Source organism: Dipodomys merriami, unplaced genomic scaffold, assembly GCF_024711535.1.
Source record: "Dipodomys merriami isolate MVZ:Mamm:240054 unplaced genomic scaffold, mDipMer1.0.p SCAF_87, whole genome shotgun sequence".
NCBI lineage: Eukaryota > Metazoa > Chordata > Mammalia > Rodentia > Heteromyidae > Dipodomys > Dipodomys merriami.
Window position 1 is genome coordinate 1,918,241 of NW_027206479.1, and position 17,612 is coordinate 1,935,852.

The following is a 17,612-nucleotide window of genomic DNA, read 5'->3' on the forward strand; positions in this document are numbered from 1 at the left end:
GGTTTAGGGAGAGGATTAGGTTTAGGTTTAGGGTTAGGGTGAGAGTGAGGGTTAGGTTGAGGTGAGGGTTCAGGTTTGGGTGAGGGTGAGGGTTAGGGTTAGAGTTAGGATGAGTGTTAGGGTTAATGTGAGGGGTAGGGTTAGGGTTAGGGTGAGGGTGAGGTTTAGGTTTAGTGTGAGGGTTAGGGTTAGTGTTAGGGTTAGGTTAAGGTTAAGGGTTAGGTTGAGGTTTAACGTGAGGGAGAGGCTTATGATTAGGTTTAAGGTGAGGGTTAGGATGAGGGTGAGGTTTAGGGTGAGGTTGAAGGTTAGGGTGAGGGTGAGGTTTAGGGTTAGGGTTAGTTTTAGGGTGTGGGTTAGGTTTAGTGTTAAGGTTAGGCTGATGGTTAGGTTTGGGGTTAGGGTAAGGGTGAGGGTGACGGTGAGGTTTAGGGTTAGGTTTAGGGTGAGTGTGAGGGTTAGGTTTAGGATTAGTGTTAGTATGATGGTGATGGTGAAGTTTACAGTTAGTGTTAGCTTTGGGGCGAGGGTGAGGGTGAGGGGGGGTTTAGCATGTGGGTGACGGTTAGGTTTAGGGTGAGGTTTAGGGTGATGATGAGGGTTAGGTGAGGGTGAGATGTAGGCTTAATGTTAGAGTTAGGCTGAGGGTTAAGATCAGGGTCAGGATTAAGGTGAGGGTTAAGGTGAAGTTTAGGTTTAGGGTTAGGTTTAGGGTTAGTGTGAGGATTAGGTTTAGGGTGAGGGTAAGCTTTAGGGTGAGGGTTAGACTGAGGGTGAGGGATAGGTTTAGTGTTAGTGTTAGGGTGAGCATTTGGGTGAGGGTTAGGTTCAGGGTTAGGGTTAGGGTGAGTGTTAAGATGAGGGCAAGTGTTAGGGTTAGGTTTATGTGGACGGTGAGGGATAGGGTTATGGTGAGGTGAGGGTGAGGGTGACGGTGAGGGTTAGGGTTAGGGTTAGGTTGAGGGGAAGGTATAGGTTGACGGTAAGTACTAGGGTTAGGCTGAGGGTGAGGGTGAGGTTGAGGTTTAGGGTTAGGGTTAGGGTTAGGTTTAGTGTGAGGGTTAGTGTTAGTGTTAGGGTTAGGGTTAGTGTGAAGGTAAGTGTTAGGGTGAGGGTTTGGGTTAGGGTGAGTGGTATGGTTAGGGTGAGGGTTAGGGTTAGGTTTATTTTTAGGGTTAGTGTTACGGTAACGGTGAGGGTGAGGTTTAATGTTAGGGTTAGGATGAGATTTAGGTTTAGGGTTAGGATGAGCGTTAGGCTGAGGGTTAGGTTTAGGGTTAAGTGTGTGGGTTAGGGTTAAGGTTAGGGTGAGGGTGAGGGTGAGGGTTAGGGTTAGCTTGAGGTTAGGTTTAGGGTTAAAGTTAGGGTGAGCATGAGGTCTAGGGTGAGGCGTAGGGTTATGGTTAGGGTGAGGGTGAGGGTTAGGTTTAGTGTGAAGGTTAGGGTTAGGGTGAGGGTGAGGGTTACGGTTAGGGTAAGGGTAAGGGTGAAGATGAGGGTGATTGTTAGGGTTAGGTTTAGGGTGAGGGTGACCGTTAGATTTAGGATGAGGGTTAGGGTGAGGGTGAGGGTGAGGGTTAGGTTTAGGATTAGGGTTAGGGTTAGGCTTAGGGTGAGGGTCACGGTGAGGGTGAGGTTGACGGTAAGGGTTAGGGTAAGGGTTAGGGTTACGGTAAGGGTGCGGGTGAGGGTTAGGGTAAGGGTTAGGGTTACGGTAAGGTTGAGGGTGAGGGTTAGGGTTAAGGTGAGTGTGGGGTTAGGGTTAGAGTTAGGGTTAGCGTGAGGGTTTTGGTTAGGGTTAGGTTTAGGGTGATAGTGAGGGTTAGGGTGAGTGTGAGGTTGAGGTAGAGGGTGAGGGTGAGGGTTAGGGTGTGGTTTAGGATTAGGTTTAAGGTGTGGGTTAGGGTTAAGGTGAGTGTGAGGGTTAGGTTTAGAGTTAGGGTTAGCATGAGGGTTATGGTTAGGGTTAGGTATAGGGTGATGGTGAGGTTGAGGGTGAGGGTGAGGACGAGGGTTAGAGTGAGGGTGAGTGTTAGGGTGAGAGTGTGGGTTCCGGTGAGGGTGAGGGGGAGGGTTATGGTTAGGGTTCGGGTTAGAGTTAGGGTGAGGGTGTGGGTGAGGGTTAGGTTTAGGATTAGGATTAGCTTTAGGGTTAGGCTGAGGGTGAGTGTTAGGGTGAGGTTAGGGTTTGGGTTAGGGGGAGGGTTAGGTTAATGTTAGGGTTAGGGTTAGGGTGAGGGATAGGGTTATGGTTAGGTTTAGGATGAGGGTTAGGCTGTGGGGTAGGCTTAGGGTTAGGGTGAGGCTTAGGTTTAGTGTGAGTTTTAGGGTTAAGTTTAGGTTCATGATTAGGTTTATGGTGAGGAGAAGGGTTAGGGTGAGGGTTAAGATGAGGGTGAGTTTTAGGGTTTGGGATAGGGTTAGGGTAATTTTAGGGTGAGGGCTAGAGTGGGTGTGAGGGTTAGGGTTAGGGTTAGGTATAGGGTGAGGATTAGGTTTAGGGTTAGGGTTAGGGTTCGGGTGAGTCTTAGGCTGAGGGGTAGGTTTATGGATAGGGTGAGGGTTAGGTTTAGTGTGAGGGTTAGGGTTTGGGGTAGGGTTAGGGTTAGGGTGAGGTTTAGGCTGATGGCTAGGGTTACAGTTAGGGTGAGGGTTAAGTTTAGTGGGAGTGTTAGGGTTAGGTTTAGGGTTAGGGTTAGGGTTCGGTTTGGGGTTCGGGTGAGGGTTCGGATTAAAGTATGGATGAGCGTTAGGGTTAGTGTGAGGACTAGGTTTAGGGTTAGGGTTACTGTTAGGGTTAGGGTTAGAGTGAGGGTAAGGGTTACGGTTAGGGTGATTGTGAGGGTAAGGGTTAGGGTTAGTGTTAGGGTTAGGGTGAGAGTTCGGGTTAGTGTGAGGGTTAGAGTTAGGGTGAGGGTTAGGGTGAGGTTTAGGATTAGAGTTAGGGTTAGGATTAGGGTTAGGGTGAGGTTGAGGTTTAGTGTTAGTGTTAGTGTTAGGGTTATTTTTAGGGTTAGGGTGCGGGTGAGGGTGAGGGTGAGGGTGAGGTTTAGGGCTAGGGTAGGGTTAGGTTTAACCAGAGGGTGAGGGTGAGGTTGATGGTTAGTGTTAGGGTTAGGGTGAGGATGAGGGCTACGGTGAGGGTGAGGTTTAGGGTGTGGGTGAGGGTTAGGTTTAGGGGGAGGGTTAGGGTGATGGTGAGGATTAGGTGAGGGTGAGATTTAGGTTTAGTGTTAGAGTTAGGCTGAGGGTTAAGATCAGGGTCAAGATTAAGGTGAGGGTTAAGTTGAGGGATAGTGTGAAGTTGAGGGTGAGGGTTTCCTTTATGTCAGGTTTAGGGGTAGGGTAGGTATTAGAGTGAGCGTGAGGGTGAGGGTATAGTTTACATCAGGGTTAGGGTTAAGCTGAGGTTAGGGTTAGGGTGAGGTTTAGGGTTAGTGTTAGGATTAGGGTTAGGGTGAGAGTGATGTTTAGGGTGAGGGTGAGTGTTAAGGGGAGGGTTAGATTGAGGGTCAGGGTTAGGGTTAGTGTTAGGGTTATGGTGAGGGTGATGTTTAGGGTGAGGGTGAGGGTTAAGGGGAGGGTTAGATTGTGGGTCAGGGTTAGGGTTAGTGTTAGGGTTAGCATTAGGATGAGGGTTAGGTTGACATTTAGGGTTAGGGTTATTGTTAGAGTTACGGTTAGGGTTAGGCTTAGGGTTAGGGTTAGAGTTAGGGTGAGGGTTAGGGTTAGGGTTAGGATTATGGTAAGGGTTAGGGTTAGCGTGACAGTTAGGTTTAGGGTGATGTTAAGGGTGACTTTATGGGTTAGGGTTAGGGTGAGGTAGAGCGTGAGGATTAGGGTGCGGGTGAGGGTGAGTGAGGGGGGACGGTGAGGATTAGGGTTAGGGTTAGGGTTAGGTTGAGGGTAAGAGTTAGGGTTTGGATTAGGGTTAGTGTAAGGGTTAAGCTGAGGGTGAGGGCGAGGGTGAGGTTAAGGGTGAGTCTTTCGTTTTGGTAAGGGTTAGGGTTAGGTTGAGGGTGAGGATTAGGGTGAGGGTGAGGGTTAGGGTTAGGTTGAGCATTACGGTTAGGGATAGGGTTAAGGTGAGGCTTTGGGTGAGAGGTAGGTAGGGTTAGGATGAGGGTTAGGCTTAGTGTGACCTTTACGGTAAGGGTTAGGGTTAGTGTGAGGATAAGGTTTAGGGTGAGGGTTAGGTTGAGAATGAGGGTTAGGGTTAGCGTTAGGGTTATGGTGAAAGTTTGGGTGGGGTTTAGGGATAGGGTTAGGGTTCGGGTTATGGTTGGGTGAGGGTTAGGGTGAGCGTAAGTGTTAGGGTGCGGGTTAGGTTGAGGGTTAGGGATAGGGTTATGGTGAGGGTAAGGGTTAGGGTTCGGGTGAGGCTGAGGGTGAGGCTAAGGGTGAGGCTGAGGGTTAAGTTTAGGGTTAGGTTTATGGTGAGGGCTAGGGTGAGGATTAGGGTGAGGGTGAAGTTTAAGGTGAGGGTTAGGTTTAGGGTGAGGGTTAGGGTTAGGGTTAGGGTGAGGTTTAGGGTTAGGGTGATGTTTAGGGTGAGGGTGAAGGAGAGAGTGAGGGTTCGGGTGAGGGTTAGGGTTAGGGTGAGTGTTAGGGTTAGGGTTAGGGTGAGGTTAAGTGTTAGGATGACAGTTACGGTGAGGGTGAGGGTTAGGCTTAGGTTTAGTGTTAGGGTGAGGGTTAGGGTTAGGGCTAGGGTGAGGGTTAGGGTGAGGGTTAGGTGGAATTTTAGGGTTAGGGTTAGGGTTTGGGTTAGGTTGAGGGATAGGGTGAGAGGAAGGGGTAGGCTGAGGGTTAGGGAGAGGGTGAGGGATATGGTTATGGTGAGGGTAAGGGTTAGGCTGAGGCTTGGGTTGAGAGTGAACATTTGTGTTAGCATCAGTGTTGGGTTTAGGGTGAGTCTTAGGGTTAGGCTGAGGGGTAGTTTTAGGGTTAGTGTGAGGGTTAGGGTTAGGGTTAGGTTTAGGGTGAGGGTAAGGTTTAGGGTGAGGTTGAGGGTTGGTTAGAGTTAGCCTTAGTGTGAGGATGAGTGTTAGGGTTAGGTTTAGGGTGAGTGTGAGTGTGAGGGTTAGGTTTAGGATTAGGGTTAGGCTTAGGGTAGGCTGAGGTTGAGGGTATGAGTGAGGCTCACGCTAGCCCTCACGGTTAGGGTTAGGGTGAGGGGCAGATTTAGGGTTAGAGTTAGGGTGAGGCTTAGATTTAGTGTTAGGTTTATGGTTTGGGTAAGGGTTAGGGTGATGCTAAGTTTTAGGGTGAGGGTTAGGGTCAGAGTGAGGGTTAAGGTTAGCCTAAGTGTTAGGTTGTGGGTTCGGGTAAGGGTTAGGGTTAGGGTTAGGGTTAGGGTGAGGGTGAGGGTTATGGTTAGGGTTAGGATGAGTGTTAGGGTTAGGGTGATGTTTATGGTGAAAGTGAAAATTAGGGAGAGTGAGAGGGTTCGGGTGAGGGTGAGGGTTAGGGTGATGTTTAGGTTGAGGGTGAGGTTTAGAGTGAGAGTTAGGCTTCAGGGTATGGGAAGGGATAGGGTGTAGTTGAGGGTTAGGGTGAGGGTGAGGCTTAGGGTGACCATGAGGTTTAAGGTTCGGCGGAGGATTAGGGTTAATGTTAGGGTTCGGGTTAGGGTTAAGGTTAGGGTTAGGCTGAGTATTAGGGTGAGAGGTAGGGTTAGGGTTAGGATGAGGTTTAGGCTTAGTGTGACGGTTACGGTTAGGTTTAGGGTTAGGGTTAGTGTGAGGATAAGAGTTAGGGTGAGGGTTAGGGTGAGACTGAGGTTTAGAGTTAGCTTTAGGGTTAGGGTGAATGTTAGGGTGAGGGTTAGGGTTCGGGTTAGGGTTGGGTGAGGGTTAGGGTGAGTGTAAGGGTTAGGGTGAGGGTTAGGTTGAGGTTGAGGGATAGGGTTATGGTGAGGGTAAGGATTAGGGCAACGGTTAGGTTGAGGTTGATGTTTAGGCTTATCATTAATGTTAGGGAGATGGTGAGGGTTAGGGTGAGGTTGAGGGTTAGTCTGAGGGGTAGGATTAGGGTTAGGGTTAGAGTTAGGGTTAGGGTGAGTGTTAGGGTTACGGATAGGGTGAGGGTGAGGGTTAGGGAAAGGGTTAGGGTCAGGGTTAGGATGAGGGAGAGGGTTAGGGTTACCATTAGCATTAGGGTTAGGTTTAGGTTGAGTGTTAGGGTTAGGTTGAGGGGTAGGGTTAGCATTAGGGTTAAGGTTAGGCTTATGGTGCAGGTTAGGGTTAGGTTTAGAGTGAGGGTGAGGGTCAGGGTTAGGGTTAGGATTAGGTTTAGGGTTAGCGTGAGGCTGAGGGTGAGGGTGAGGGTGAGGGTGAGAGTGAGGGTGAGGGTTAAGTTTAGCGTTAGGTTTAGTGTGAGGGCTAGGGTGAGGGTCAGGGCTAAGGTGAGGGTTTGGGTGAAGGTGAGGTTTTCGGTCAGGAAAGGTATAGATTTAGGTTTAGGGTGAGGATTACAGTGAGGGTGAGGTCTAAGTTGAGGGTTAGGGTTAGGGGGAGGGTTAGGGTTAGGGTTAAGTTGAGGGTTTAGGGTTAGGGTGTTGTTTAGGGTGAGGGTGAGGGTGAGAGTGAGGATTCATTTGAGGGTGTGGCTAAGGGTGTTGGTGAAGATTAGGGTGAGAGTGAGGGTGAGGGTGAGGGTGAGAGTTAGGGTGTTGGTGAGGGGTAGGTTTAGGGTGAGGGTTAGGGTGAAGGTGAGAGTTACGGTCAGGTTGAGGGTTAGGTTAAGTGTAAGAGTGAGGCTTAGGTTTAGGGTGAGGGGTAGGATGAGGGATAGGGTTAGGGTTAGGGAGAGCGTTAGGGTGAGGGTTACGTTTAGGTTTAGGGTGAGGATTAGGTTTAGTGTGAAGGTTAGTGTTAGGGTTAGTGTAAGGATCAGGGTTAGGTTGAGGATTAGGGTGAGAGTGAGGGTTAGGGTTAGATTAAGTTTTAGGGTGAGGGTTAAAGTTAGGGTTAGCGTGAGGGTTAGGGTTGGGGTGAGGGTTAGGGTTAGGATTCGGGTGAGTGTTAAGGTGAGGGTGAGGTTTAGGGTGAGGGTGAGGGTTAGGGTTAGGGTGAGTGTGAGGATTAGGTTTAGGGTTACTCTTAGGGCTATGGTGAGGGTTTGGGTTAGGGTGAGGTTTAGGGTGAGGGTGAGGTTTAGGGTTAGCGTCAGGGTTAAGGTGTGAGTTAGGGTGAGAGTTAGGGTTAGGGTGAGGGTGAGGGTTAGCATTATTCTTAGGGTGAGGGTTAGGGTTGGGTATAGCATTAGGGTTAGGGTTAGGGTTAGGGTGAGGGTTAGAATTAGGGTTAAGGTGAGGGTGAGGTTTAGGGTTAGCATTAGGTTTACAGTTAGGGTTAGAGTGATGGTGAGGGTGAGGGTTAGGGTTAGGAATATGTTTAGGTTTAGGTTGAGGCTGAGGTTGAGGATGAGGTTGAGTTTGAGGGTTAAGGTTATGGTTTGGCTTAGGGTGAGGTCTAGGGTGAGGGCCAGGGTTAGGGTGAGGGTTAGGGTTAGGGTGCGGTTTTCGGTTAGGAAAGGGTTAGGTTTTAGTTTAGGGTGAGGATTAGGCTGAGTGTGAGGTTGAAGGTGAGGGTTAGGGTTAAGGTGAGGTTTAGGGTTAGGGTTAGCCTGAGGGTTAGGGTTAGGTTGATGTTTAGGGTGAGGGTGAGGGAGAGGGTTAGGGTGTAGGTGAGGGTTAGGGTGACGGTGAGGGTTAGGGTGATGCTGTGGGTTAGGTTGAGGGTTAAGGTTAGTGTGAGGGTTAGGATTAGTGTTAGTGTGAGGCAAAGGGTTAGGGTGAGGATTAGGATGAGAGTAAGAGTTAGGGTTAGGTTTAGCCTTAGGGTTAGGGTGAGGTATAGGGTTAGAGTTCGCGTTAGGGTTAGGTTGAGGGTGAGGGTTAGACTTAGGGTTAGGGTGAGGGTTAGGTTTGGGGTGAGTCTTAGGGTTACAGTTAGGGTGAGGTTGAGGGTGATGGTGAGGGTTCGGGTGAGGGTTAGGCTGTGGGTTAGGTTTAAGTTTATCGTTAGGGTAAGGGTTAGGGTGAGGTTGAGGGTGAGGGTTAGGGTTAGGGTGACATTGAGGGTTAGGGTGACAGTGGGGGTTAGGGTGAGGGTGAGGTTTAGGTTTAGTGTTAGTGTTACAGTGAGGGTGAGAGTCAGGGTTAGGATTAGGGTGAGGGTTAAAGTGAGGGTTATGGTTAGGCTTTGGTTTAGTGTTAGTGTGAGGATTAGGGTTAGTGTTAGGTTTATAGTGAGGGTAAGGGTTAAGATGAGGGTTAGGCTCATGTGTATGTTTAAGGTAAGGGTTAGGGAGAGGGTGAGGGTAAGGGTTAGGGTGAGGGTTAGGGTGAGGGTGAGGGTTAGGTTTAGCATTAGGGTTAGGTTTTGGGTTAGGATGAGGGGTAGGGTTAATGTTAGGGTGAGGATGAGGGGTAGGGTTAGCATTAGGTTTAGGGTTAGGGTGAGGGTGAGGGTTAGGGTTAGGGTTAGGGTGAGTGTGAGGTTGTGGGTTAGGGTTAGGGGTAGGGTGAGGGTTAAGGTTAAGGTGTGGGTTCCGGTTAGGGTGAGGGTGAGGCTAAGGATTAGGGTGAGGTTTAGTGTCTGGTTGAGTGTTAGGGTTTGAATAAGAGTTAGGGTTTGGGTTAGGATGAGGTTGAGGGTGAGGGTTAGGGTTAGGGTTAGGTTTAGGGTTAGGGTGAGTTTGAAGGTGAGTGTTAGGGTGAGGGTTAGGTTTAGGGTTAGGGTTAGGGTTAGGATATGTGTTAGGGTGAGGGCTAGGGTGAGGGTGAGGGTTTGGGTTTGTGTTAGGGTGAGGGTAAGTGTTAGGGTGAGGGGTAGGGTTAGGTTTAGGGTGAGGGTGAGGGTTAGGTTTAGCGTGAGTTTGAGGGTCAGGATTAGGGTGAGGGTTCGTGTTAGGGTTAGGATTAGGGTTGGGGTGAGGGTGAGGGTTATGTTTAGGGTTAGGGTGAGGGTTAGGTTTAGGGTGATGTTTAGGGTGAGGGTGAGGGTTAGGGTGACAGTGATGGTTCGGGTGAGGGTGAGGATTAGGGTGTGGATGAGGGTTATGATGAGGGTGAGGGTTAGGGTTAGATTTAGAGTGTGGATTAGGGTTAGGGTTAGGATTAGGGTGAGGGGTATGATCAGGGATAGGGTGAGTTTTTGGGTTAGTGTGAGGTTTAGGGTAAGTGTGAGGATAACGGTTAGGGTGAGGGATAGGGTTATTGTTAGGGTTAGGGAGAGGATTAAGGTTAGGTTTAGGGATATGGTGAGATTGAGGGTTAGGTTGAGGTGAGGGTTCGGGTTTGGGTGAGGTTTAGGGTGATGGTGAGGGTTAGGGTTAGGGTAAAGGTGAGGGTGAGGATCAGAGTAATGGTTAGTGTTAGGTTTAGGGTGAGGGTGAGGTTTCGGATTAGGATTAGGGTTAGGGTTAGGCTTAGTGTGAGGGTGAGGGTGAGGATGAGGGTGAGAGTTAGGGTTAGGGTGAGGGTTAGGGTTATGGTTAGGGTTAGGGTTAGGATGAGCGTTATGCTGAGGGTTAGGGTTAGAGTTAGTGTGAAGGTTAGGTTTAGGGTTAAGGTTAGCTTGAGGGTGAGGGTTTAGTTTAGGTAACGTTTGGGGTAAGATTAGGGTGACGTTTAGGATGAGGTTGAGGGTTAAGATGAGGTTTTCGGTTAGGGTGAGCATTATGGTTAGGATTAGGGTCAGGGTTATTGTTAGGGTGATGTTTAGGGTGAGGGTGAGGGTGAAGGTTCGGGTGAGGGGGAGGGTTAGAGTTAGGGTTAGCCTGAGGCTTATGGTTATGGTTAGGGTAATGGTGAAGGTTAGGGTGAGTGTGAGGTTGAGGGTGAGTGTTAGGGTGAGGGTTAGAATGAGGGTGAGCGTTAGGGTGAGAGTGAGGGTTCGGGGGAGGGTTCGGGGGAGGGGGAGGGTTATGGTTATGGTTTGGTTTAGAGTTAGGGTTAGGGTGTGGATGAGGGTTAGGGTTAGGATTAGAGTTAGGGTGACGGTAAGGCTTCGGGTCAGGGTTAGGGTGAGGATGAGAGTTAGGGTTAGGGTGAGGGTGAGGGTAAGTGTTAGCGTGAGGACTAGGGTTAGGTTTAGGATTAGGGTGAGTCTTAGGGTTATGGTGAGGGTGAGGCTGAGGGTTAGGTTCATTATTAAGGTTAGGGTTAGTGTGAGGGTTAGTGATAGTGTTAGGGTTAGGGTGAGGGTTAGGGTTATGGCTGGGGTTAGCGTCAGGGGTAGGCTGAGGGTTAGTATTAGGGTATAGACTAGGGTTAGGCTGAAGTTGAGGGTGAGGTTGAGGGTGAGGGTTACTGTTAGAGTGAGGGTTAGAGTGAGGGTGAGGGGGAGTGGGAGTATTTGGTTTAGGGTTAGAGTTAGGTTGAGGGTGAGTGTTAGGATTAGGGTTAGCACTAGGTTTAGGCTGAGGGTTAGGGTCAGTTTGAGGGTGAGGTTTAGGGTTAGGGTGAGGGTTAGGGTTAGGTTTAGTTTTAGGGTAAGGTTTAGGGTTAGGGTTAGGGTTAGGATGAGCATAGGCTGAGGGTTAGGGTTAGGGTTAGGGTTTGGTTAGGGTGAAGATTGCTTTTAGGTTTAGGGTTAGGATAAGGTTTAAGATAAGGTGAGGGTGAGGGGTAGGGTGAGGTTGTGGGTTTGGGTTATGGTTAGTTTTAGGTTTAGGGTTAGGTTGAGGGGAAGGGTTAGAGTGAGCTTTAGGCTGAGGGTGAGGGTGAGGGTTTCAGTTAGTTAAAGGTTAGGGTTAGGGTGAGGATTAGGGTGAGGTTGAGGATTAAGCTGAGGTTAGGTTCAGGGTGAGGGTTCGGGTTAGGGTGAGGGTTAGGGTTAGGATGATGTTTAGGGTGAAGGTGAAGGTTAGAGTGAGGGTGAGGGTTAGGGTTAGGGTTAGGTTTAATGTGAGGCTGAGGGTTAGGAATAGGAATAGGATTAGGGTTAGGGTTCAGCTGAGGGTGAGGATCAGGGTGTGGGTGAAGGTCAGGGTCAGGGTTACGTTTAGGGCTAGAGTGAGGGTTACGGTTATTTTGAGGGTTATGTTTAGGGTTAGGGTGAGGGTAAGGGTTAGGGTGAGGGTTAGGGTGAGTGTGAGGGTTTGGAATAGGGTTTGGGTTAGGGTTAGGGTGAGGGATAGGTTTTGGGTGATGTTTAGAGTGAGGGTGAGGGTGAGGATGAGGGTGCGGTTGAGGGTGAGGATTCGGTTGAGGGTGAGGGTTAGGGTGTGAGTGAGGATTAGGGTTAGGGTGAGGGTTAGGTTGAGGGTGAGGGTGAGGTTAGGGTTAGGGTTTGGGTTAGAGAGGGTGAGTTTGAGAGTGAGGGTTAGGTTTAGGATTAGGGTGAGTGTTAGGGTTAGGTTGAGGGTTAGGTATATTGTTAGGGTAAAGGTAAGGGTGAGGGTGGGTGTTAGGGTTAGGTTTAGGGTTAGAGTTAGGGTGAGCGTGAGGGTGAGGGTTATGATTAGGGTTAGGTGAAGGTGAAGGCGAGGGTGAGGGTGAGGGTTAGGTTTAGGGTGAGGTTTAGGCTTACGGTTAGGGTTAGTGTGAGGGTTAGTGTTAGTGTTAGGATGAGGGTTAGGGTTAGGATTAGGGTGAGGTTTAGGGCTACGTTTAGGGTTAGGATAAGTGTTAGGCTTAGGGTTAGGGTTAGGGTTAGTGTGAGGGATTGGCTTAGGGTTAGGGTAAGACTTAGGGTGAGGGTAAAGGTTAGGGTGAGAGTTAGAGTGAGGGTGAGGGTTAGGGTTAGGGTGAGTGTTAGGGTAAAATTTAGGTTTAGGGTTAGGGTTAGGGTGAGGGTAAGGGTGTGAGTAAGTGTTAGGGTGAGGTTTAGGGTGAGGGTGAGGGTTAGCGTCAAGGTTAGGTTTAGGGTGAGGGTTAGGGTTTGGGTAATTGTTAGGGTGAGGTTTAGTGTGAGGGTGAGGGTTAGGGTTAGGGTGAGGGTAAGTGTAAGGGTGAGGATTAGTGTGAGTCTGAGGGTTAGGGTTAGCATTAGGGTGATGGTGAGGGTTAGGGTAGGATTAGAGTTAGGGTGAGAGTAAAGCTTAGGGTGAGGGTTAGGGTGAGGTTGAGTGTTATTTTTAGGGTGAGTGGGAGGGTAAGTGTTAGCGTAAGGACTAATTTTAGGGTTAAGATTAGGGTGAGTGTTAGGGTTATTGTGAGGGTGAGGGTGAGGGTTAGGTTCAGTATTAGGTTTAGGGTTAGTGTGAGGGTTAGTGATAGGGTTTGGGTTAGGGTGAGGGTCAGAGTTAGGGTTAAGGTGAGGGTTAGTCTGAGAGGTAGGGTTAGGGTTAGGGTGAAGGTTAGGCTTACTGTGAGGGTTAGGGATAGGTTTAGGGTTAGGGTGAGGGTGAGTTTGAGGGTGAGGGTTTGGGTTAGGGTGAGGGTTAGTGTTAGGGTGATGGCTAGGTTGAGGGTTAGGGTTTGGGTGAGGGTGAGGTTTTCGGTTAGGTAAGGATTAAGGTTCGGGTTAGGGTGAGGATTAGGGTGAGGTTGTGGGTTAGGTTTAGGGTGAGGGTGAGGGTCAGGGTTAGTGTTAGGATGAGGGTTAGCGTTAGGCTTAGGGTGAGTGTGAGGGTTCCGGTGAGGGTTCGGGTGAGGGTTAGGGTGTGGGTTAAGGTTTGGTTTTGGGTGAGGGTTAGGGTGACAGTGAGTGTTAGGGTGAGGGTGAGGTTGAGTGTGAGGGTTAGGGTTAGGTTTAGGGATAGGATTAGGGTTAGGTTTAGGGTAAGGGTTAGGGTTAGGTTGAAGGTTAGGTTTAGGGTTAGGGATAGGGTTAGGGTGAGGTTAGGTTGAGGGTGAGGGTTAAGCTGTGGTTAGGGTTAGGGTTATGGTTAGGGTTAAGTTGATGTTTAGTGTGAGGGTGAATGTTCGGTGAGGGTGAGGGTGAGGGTTAGTGTTAAGGTTAGGTTTAGGTTGAGGGTGATTGTGAGGGTGAGGATTAGGAATAGGATTAGGGTTAGGGTTAAGCTGAAGCTGAGGGTCAAGGTGAGGGTGAAGGTTAGGGTCAGGGTTAGGATTAGGGTTAGAGTGAGGGTTACGGTTAGTGTGAGGATAATGGTTAGGGTTAGGGTGAGGGTAAGGATTAGGATGAGAGTAAAGGTTAGGGTGAGGATTAGGGTGAGTGTGAGGGTTTGGATTAGGGTTTGTGTTAGATTTAGGGTGAGGGTTAGGATTTGGGTGATGTTTAGAGTGAGTGTGAGGGTTAGGGTGAGGATGAGGGTGAGGGTGAGGGTGAGGGTTCGGTTGAAGGTGAGGGTTAGGGTGTGGGTGAGGATTAAGTTTAGGGTGAGGGTTAGCGTTAGGCCTAGGTTTAGGGTTAGGTTGAGGGTTAGGGTTAGGATTAGGGTGAGGGGTAGGGACAGGGGTAGGGTCAGGTTTAGGGTGAGGTTTAGGGTGAGTGTGAGGGTTAGGGTGAGGGTGAGGGTGAGGGTTAGGGTTAGGGTTTGCGTTAGACTTAGGGTGAGTTTGAGGGTGAGGGTTAGGTTTAGAATTAGGGTGAGGGTTAGGGTTAGGTTGAGGGTTAGGGATAGTGTTAGGGTTAGGGTAAGGGTGAGGGTGAATGTTAGGATTAAGTTACATTTAGGGTTAGGCTGAGGGTGACTGAGAGGATGAGGGTGAGGCTTAGGGTTAGGTGAGGTTTAGGTTTACGGTTAGAGTTAGGGTGAGGGTTAGGATTAGGGTTATGGTTAGGATGAGGGTTAGGCTAAGGGTTAGGGTTAGGGTTAGGGTGAGGTTTAGGGCTAGGTTTAGGGTTAGGATAAGGATTAGGCTGAGGATTAGGGTTCGGGTTAGTGTGAGGGTTAGGTTTAGTGTTAGGGTAAGAGTTAGTGTGAGGGTTAGGTTGAGGGTGAGGTTTAGGGTTAGGGTGAGTGTTAGGGTCAATTTTAGGTTTAGGGTTAGGGTTAGAGTGAGGGAAAGGGTGTGGGTAAGTGTTAGGGTGAGGTTTAGAGTGAGGGTGAGGGTTAGCGTCAAGGTAAAGGTTAGGGTTAGGGTTAAGGTGAGGGTTAGGGTTTGGGTGAGTGTTAGGGTGAGTTTTAGGGTGAAGGGGAGGGTTAGGGTTAGGGTAAAGTGTTAGGGAGAGGGTTACGGTGAGGCTGAGAGTTATGGTTAGCATTAGGGTGAGGGTGAGGGTTAGGGTGTAGTTTTGGGTTAAGGTTAAGGATAGGGTGAGGATTAGGGTTAGGGTTAGGTTGAGGGTGAGGGTTAGGGTAAGGGGTAACATTAGAGTTTGGGTGAGGGTTAGGTTTAGTGTGAGGATTAGGGTTGGTTTAGGGTGACGGTAAGGGTTAGGGTGACAGTTAGGTTGAATGTGAGATAGGATGAGGGTTAGGGTTAGGGTGAGGGTTAGGGATAGGTTTAGGGTTAGGGTGAGGGTTAGGGTTAGGATTAGAGTTAGGGTGACGGTAAGGCTTCGGGTGAGAGTTAGGGTGAGGATGAGCGTTAGGGTTAGGGTGAGGGTGAGGGTAAGTGTTAGCGTGAGGACTAGGGTTAGGTTTAGGATTAGGGTGAGTGTTAGGGTTATGGTGAGGGTGAGGCTGAGGGTTAGGTTCATTATTAAGGTTAGGGTTAGTGTGAGGGTTAGTGATAGTGTTAGGGTTAGGGTGAGGGTTAGAGTTAGGGTAAAGGTGAGGGTTAGTCTGAAAGGTAGGGTTAGGGTTAGGGTGAGAGTTAAGCTCAGTGTGAGGGTTAGGGTTAGTGTGAGGGTAAGGGTTAGGTTTAGGGTTAGGGTGAGGGTGAGTGTGAGTGTGAGGGTTAGGGTTATGGTGAGGGTTAGTGTTAGGGGGTGGGCTAGGTTGAGGGTTAGGTTGAGGGTGAGAGTGAGTGTGAGTTTTTCGGTTAGGTAAGGTTTAGGGTTAGGGTTAGGGTGAGGATTAGGGTGAGGTTGTGGGTTAGGGTTAGGGTGAGGGTGAGGGTGAGGGTGAGGGTTAATGTTAGGATGAGCGTTAGGGATAGGGTTAGTGTGAGGGTGTGGGTGAGGATGAGGGTTAGGCTCAGGGTTAGTGTGAGGTTTAGGTTTTCGGTGAGGGTAATGGTTAGGGTGAGGGTTAGGGTTAGGGTTAGGTTGAGGGTTAGTGTTAGGTTGTTGTTTATTGTGAGAGTGAGGTTTAGGGTGTGGGTGAGTATTCGGGTAGAGTTAGGGTTCGGATTAGGGTTAGGGATAGGGTTAGGGTTTGGGTAAAGTTTAGGGTGAGGGTGATGATTAGGGTTAGCGTGAGGGTTAGGGTTAGTTTTAGGGTTAAGATGAGGTTTAGGCTGAGGGTTAGTATAAGGGATAGGGTGAGGGTTAGGGTTACGGGTAATATGAGTGTTAGGTTTAGGGTTAGGGTTTGGGTTAGGTTGACGGTAATGGTTAGGGTGAGGGTTAGGGTGAGGCTCAGGGATAGGTTTAGGGTGAGGGTTAGGTTGAGTGTTAGGATTATGGATATGGTTAGGGTAAGGCTGAGGGGGAAAGAGAGGTTGAGGGTGAGCTTTAGGATTAAGGTTACTGATAGGGTGAAGGTTAGGCTCAGGGGTAGGGTTAGGGTTAGGTTGAGGGTTAGGTTTAGTGTGAGGTTTAGGGTTAGGGTTAGAGTGAGGGTTAGGTTTAGTGTGTTGGTTAGGGTTAGGGTTAGGTTGAGGGTAAGGGTTAGGGTGAGGGTTAGGGTGAGAGCGAGGTTTAGGGTTAGCATTAGGTTTAAGTTTAGGGTTAGGATGAGGGTTAGGGTGAGGGAGAGGGTGAGGGTGAGGGTAAGGGTTAGGTTGAGGGTCAGGTTTAGTGTGCCGCGGACTGGGTTCTGTCGGGCCACGCCGACCCCAGTAGAGTCTGCTTAGCATGGGAAACCATCTATCAGACCATGATAGGGGCCTCGAGACCTATCTCTGAGTTTTGGGACTTCACCGAAGTCTACCTCAGAGAATGGGGCTTTACAGAAACCTATCTCCAAGTTTTGGGACTTCACCGAAGTCTACCTCGGAGAATAGGGCTTCTAAGAGGCCTACTCCTGGGAAAAGGCTGGCAAAACCCCTGGAAAAGATGTGTTTCTGCCTATCTTTTCCTCATAAGAGTGCCTATTAATCTTTTACTGTTTTTGCTGTTCATTGTACTTACTCATTGTCAACGTTCCCTTATTCAAAGCTCTTTCTTAAGAGTGTTGACGACTCCAATATCTGAGGAGTGTCTTAAAAATATGACTAACTCACCAGAGTTAAGTGCTACCCTGAAACCCCTCTCATGGAGGCTAGTAGACAAATATAAGTAAATATAAAAGTATTGGAGGTTTCACAAAGTCACTCCAGCAGAAGGAATTGTAAGAAATTTACAAGAAGCTGTAGGCGCGGCTAGAACAGAAGGAATGTATGGCAGTTGCTGAGATAACTACTTAGGAGAAAGAACTTCCTCATTTACTAAGAGACTTGCTAAATCTAAGTCTCCTTGGTGTTTACTATTAAAGAAGGAACAGAAAAGATCTTAATGGGACAGTTAAGGCCTCTATAGAAAAAAGTAGTGGTTAATTGGTGACAATCATCGAAACCCATTGTATTTCTTAAAAATAGAGGTAAAGCCGGAAACAAGTGCCTATCAGGCGACCAGCTGGTGACCGCCCAAGAATGAAGCCCTGCAGCAAGATTATGTAACCTTTTGCCCTTTCTTATGGAGACTTTTTGCTATAAAAGTTTGTTATCCTCTGCATTAAATCGCACTGAGCACTCAGCATCCACTCCTAATGTGTGTGAGTTGTCTGTTTGCCATCTCCCCATCCTATTCCAGGTTCCTCCCCTAGGTATCCTCCGTTGTCCCGACAGAACCCGGTCCGTGGCAGGTGGCGCCCAACGTGGGGCACAGAGCAGGACAAGAAGCAGTTTCTTCAGTCCGTGGCATTAGTGTGAGGGTGAGGGTTAGGTTTAGTGTGAGGGTGAGGGTTAGGTTTAGGGTGAGTATTAGGGTTAGGGTAAGGGTGAGGGTTAGGGTTAGGGTTAGGGTGAGGGTGAGGGTGAGGGTGAGGGATAGGTTTAGGTTGAGGATTAGATTTAGGGTGAGGTTTAGAGTTTGGATTAGGGTGAGATTTAGGGTTAGGGTGATGTTTATTGTGAGGGTGAGTGTTAGGGAGAGTGTGAGTGTTCGGGTGAGGGTGACTGTTCGGGTGAGGGTGACGATTAGGGTGTGGTTGAGGTTAGGGTTAGTATGAGAGTCAGGGTGAAGTGTAGGGATAGGGTTAGGGTGAGGGTTAGGGTTAGTGTGAAGGTTAGAGTTAGGGTTAGCGTTAGTGTGAGGATAAGAGTTAGGGTGTGGGTTAGTGTGAGGGTGAGGGTTAGAGTTAGCGTTAGGGTTAGGGTGTAGGTTACTGTGAGGGTGAGGGTTATGGTGAGGTTTAGGGTTAGGGTGAGGGTTAGGATTAGGGTTAGTGTGAGGGTTAGTGTTAGGGTGATGTTTAGGGTGAGGTTGAGGGTTAGTGTGAGGGTGAGAGTGAGGGTGAGGGTTAGGGTTAGGTTTAGGGTGAGGGTGTGGGTTAGGGTTAGGATTAGTGTTAGGGTTAGGCTGAGGGTGAGGATGAAAGTGAGTGTGAGGTTTAGGGATAGGGTTAGTATTAGGTTAAAGTTAGTTTTAGGGTGAGGGTTAGGGTTA

At 49.0% G+C, this 17,612-nt stretch overlaps 1 pseudogene; it reads right to left on the reverse strand.

The window, feature by feature from the left end:
* The window catches only part of LOC138820369 (death domain-associated protein 6-like), a 198,906-nt pseudogene extending 183,083 nt beyond the window's left edge, over window positions 1-15,823 (reverse strand).
* Between the last annotated feature and the right edge of the window lie 1,789 nt (window positions 15,824-17,612).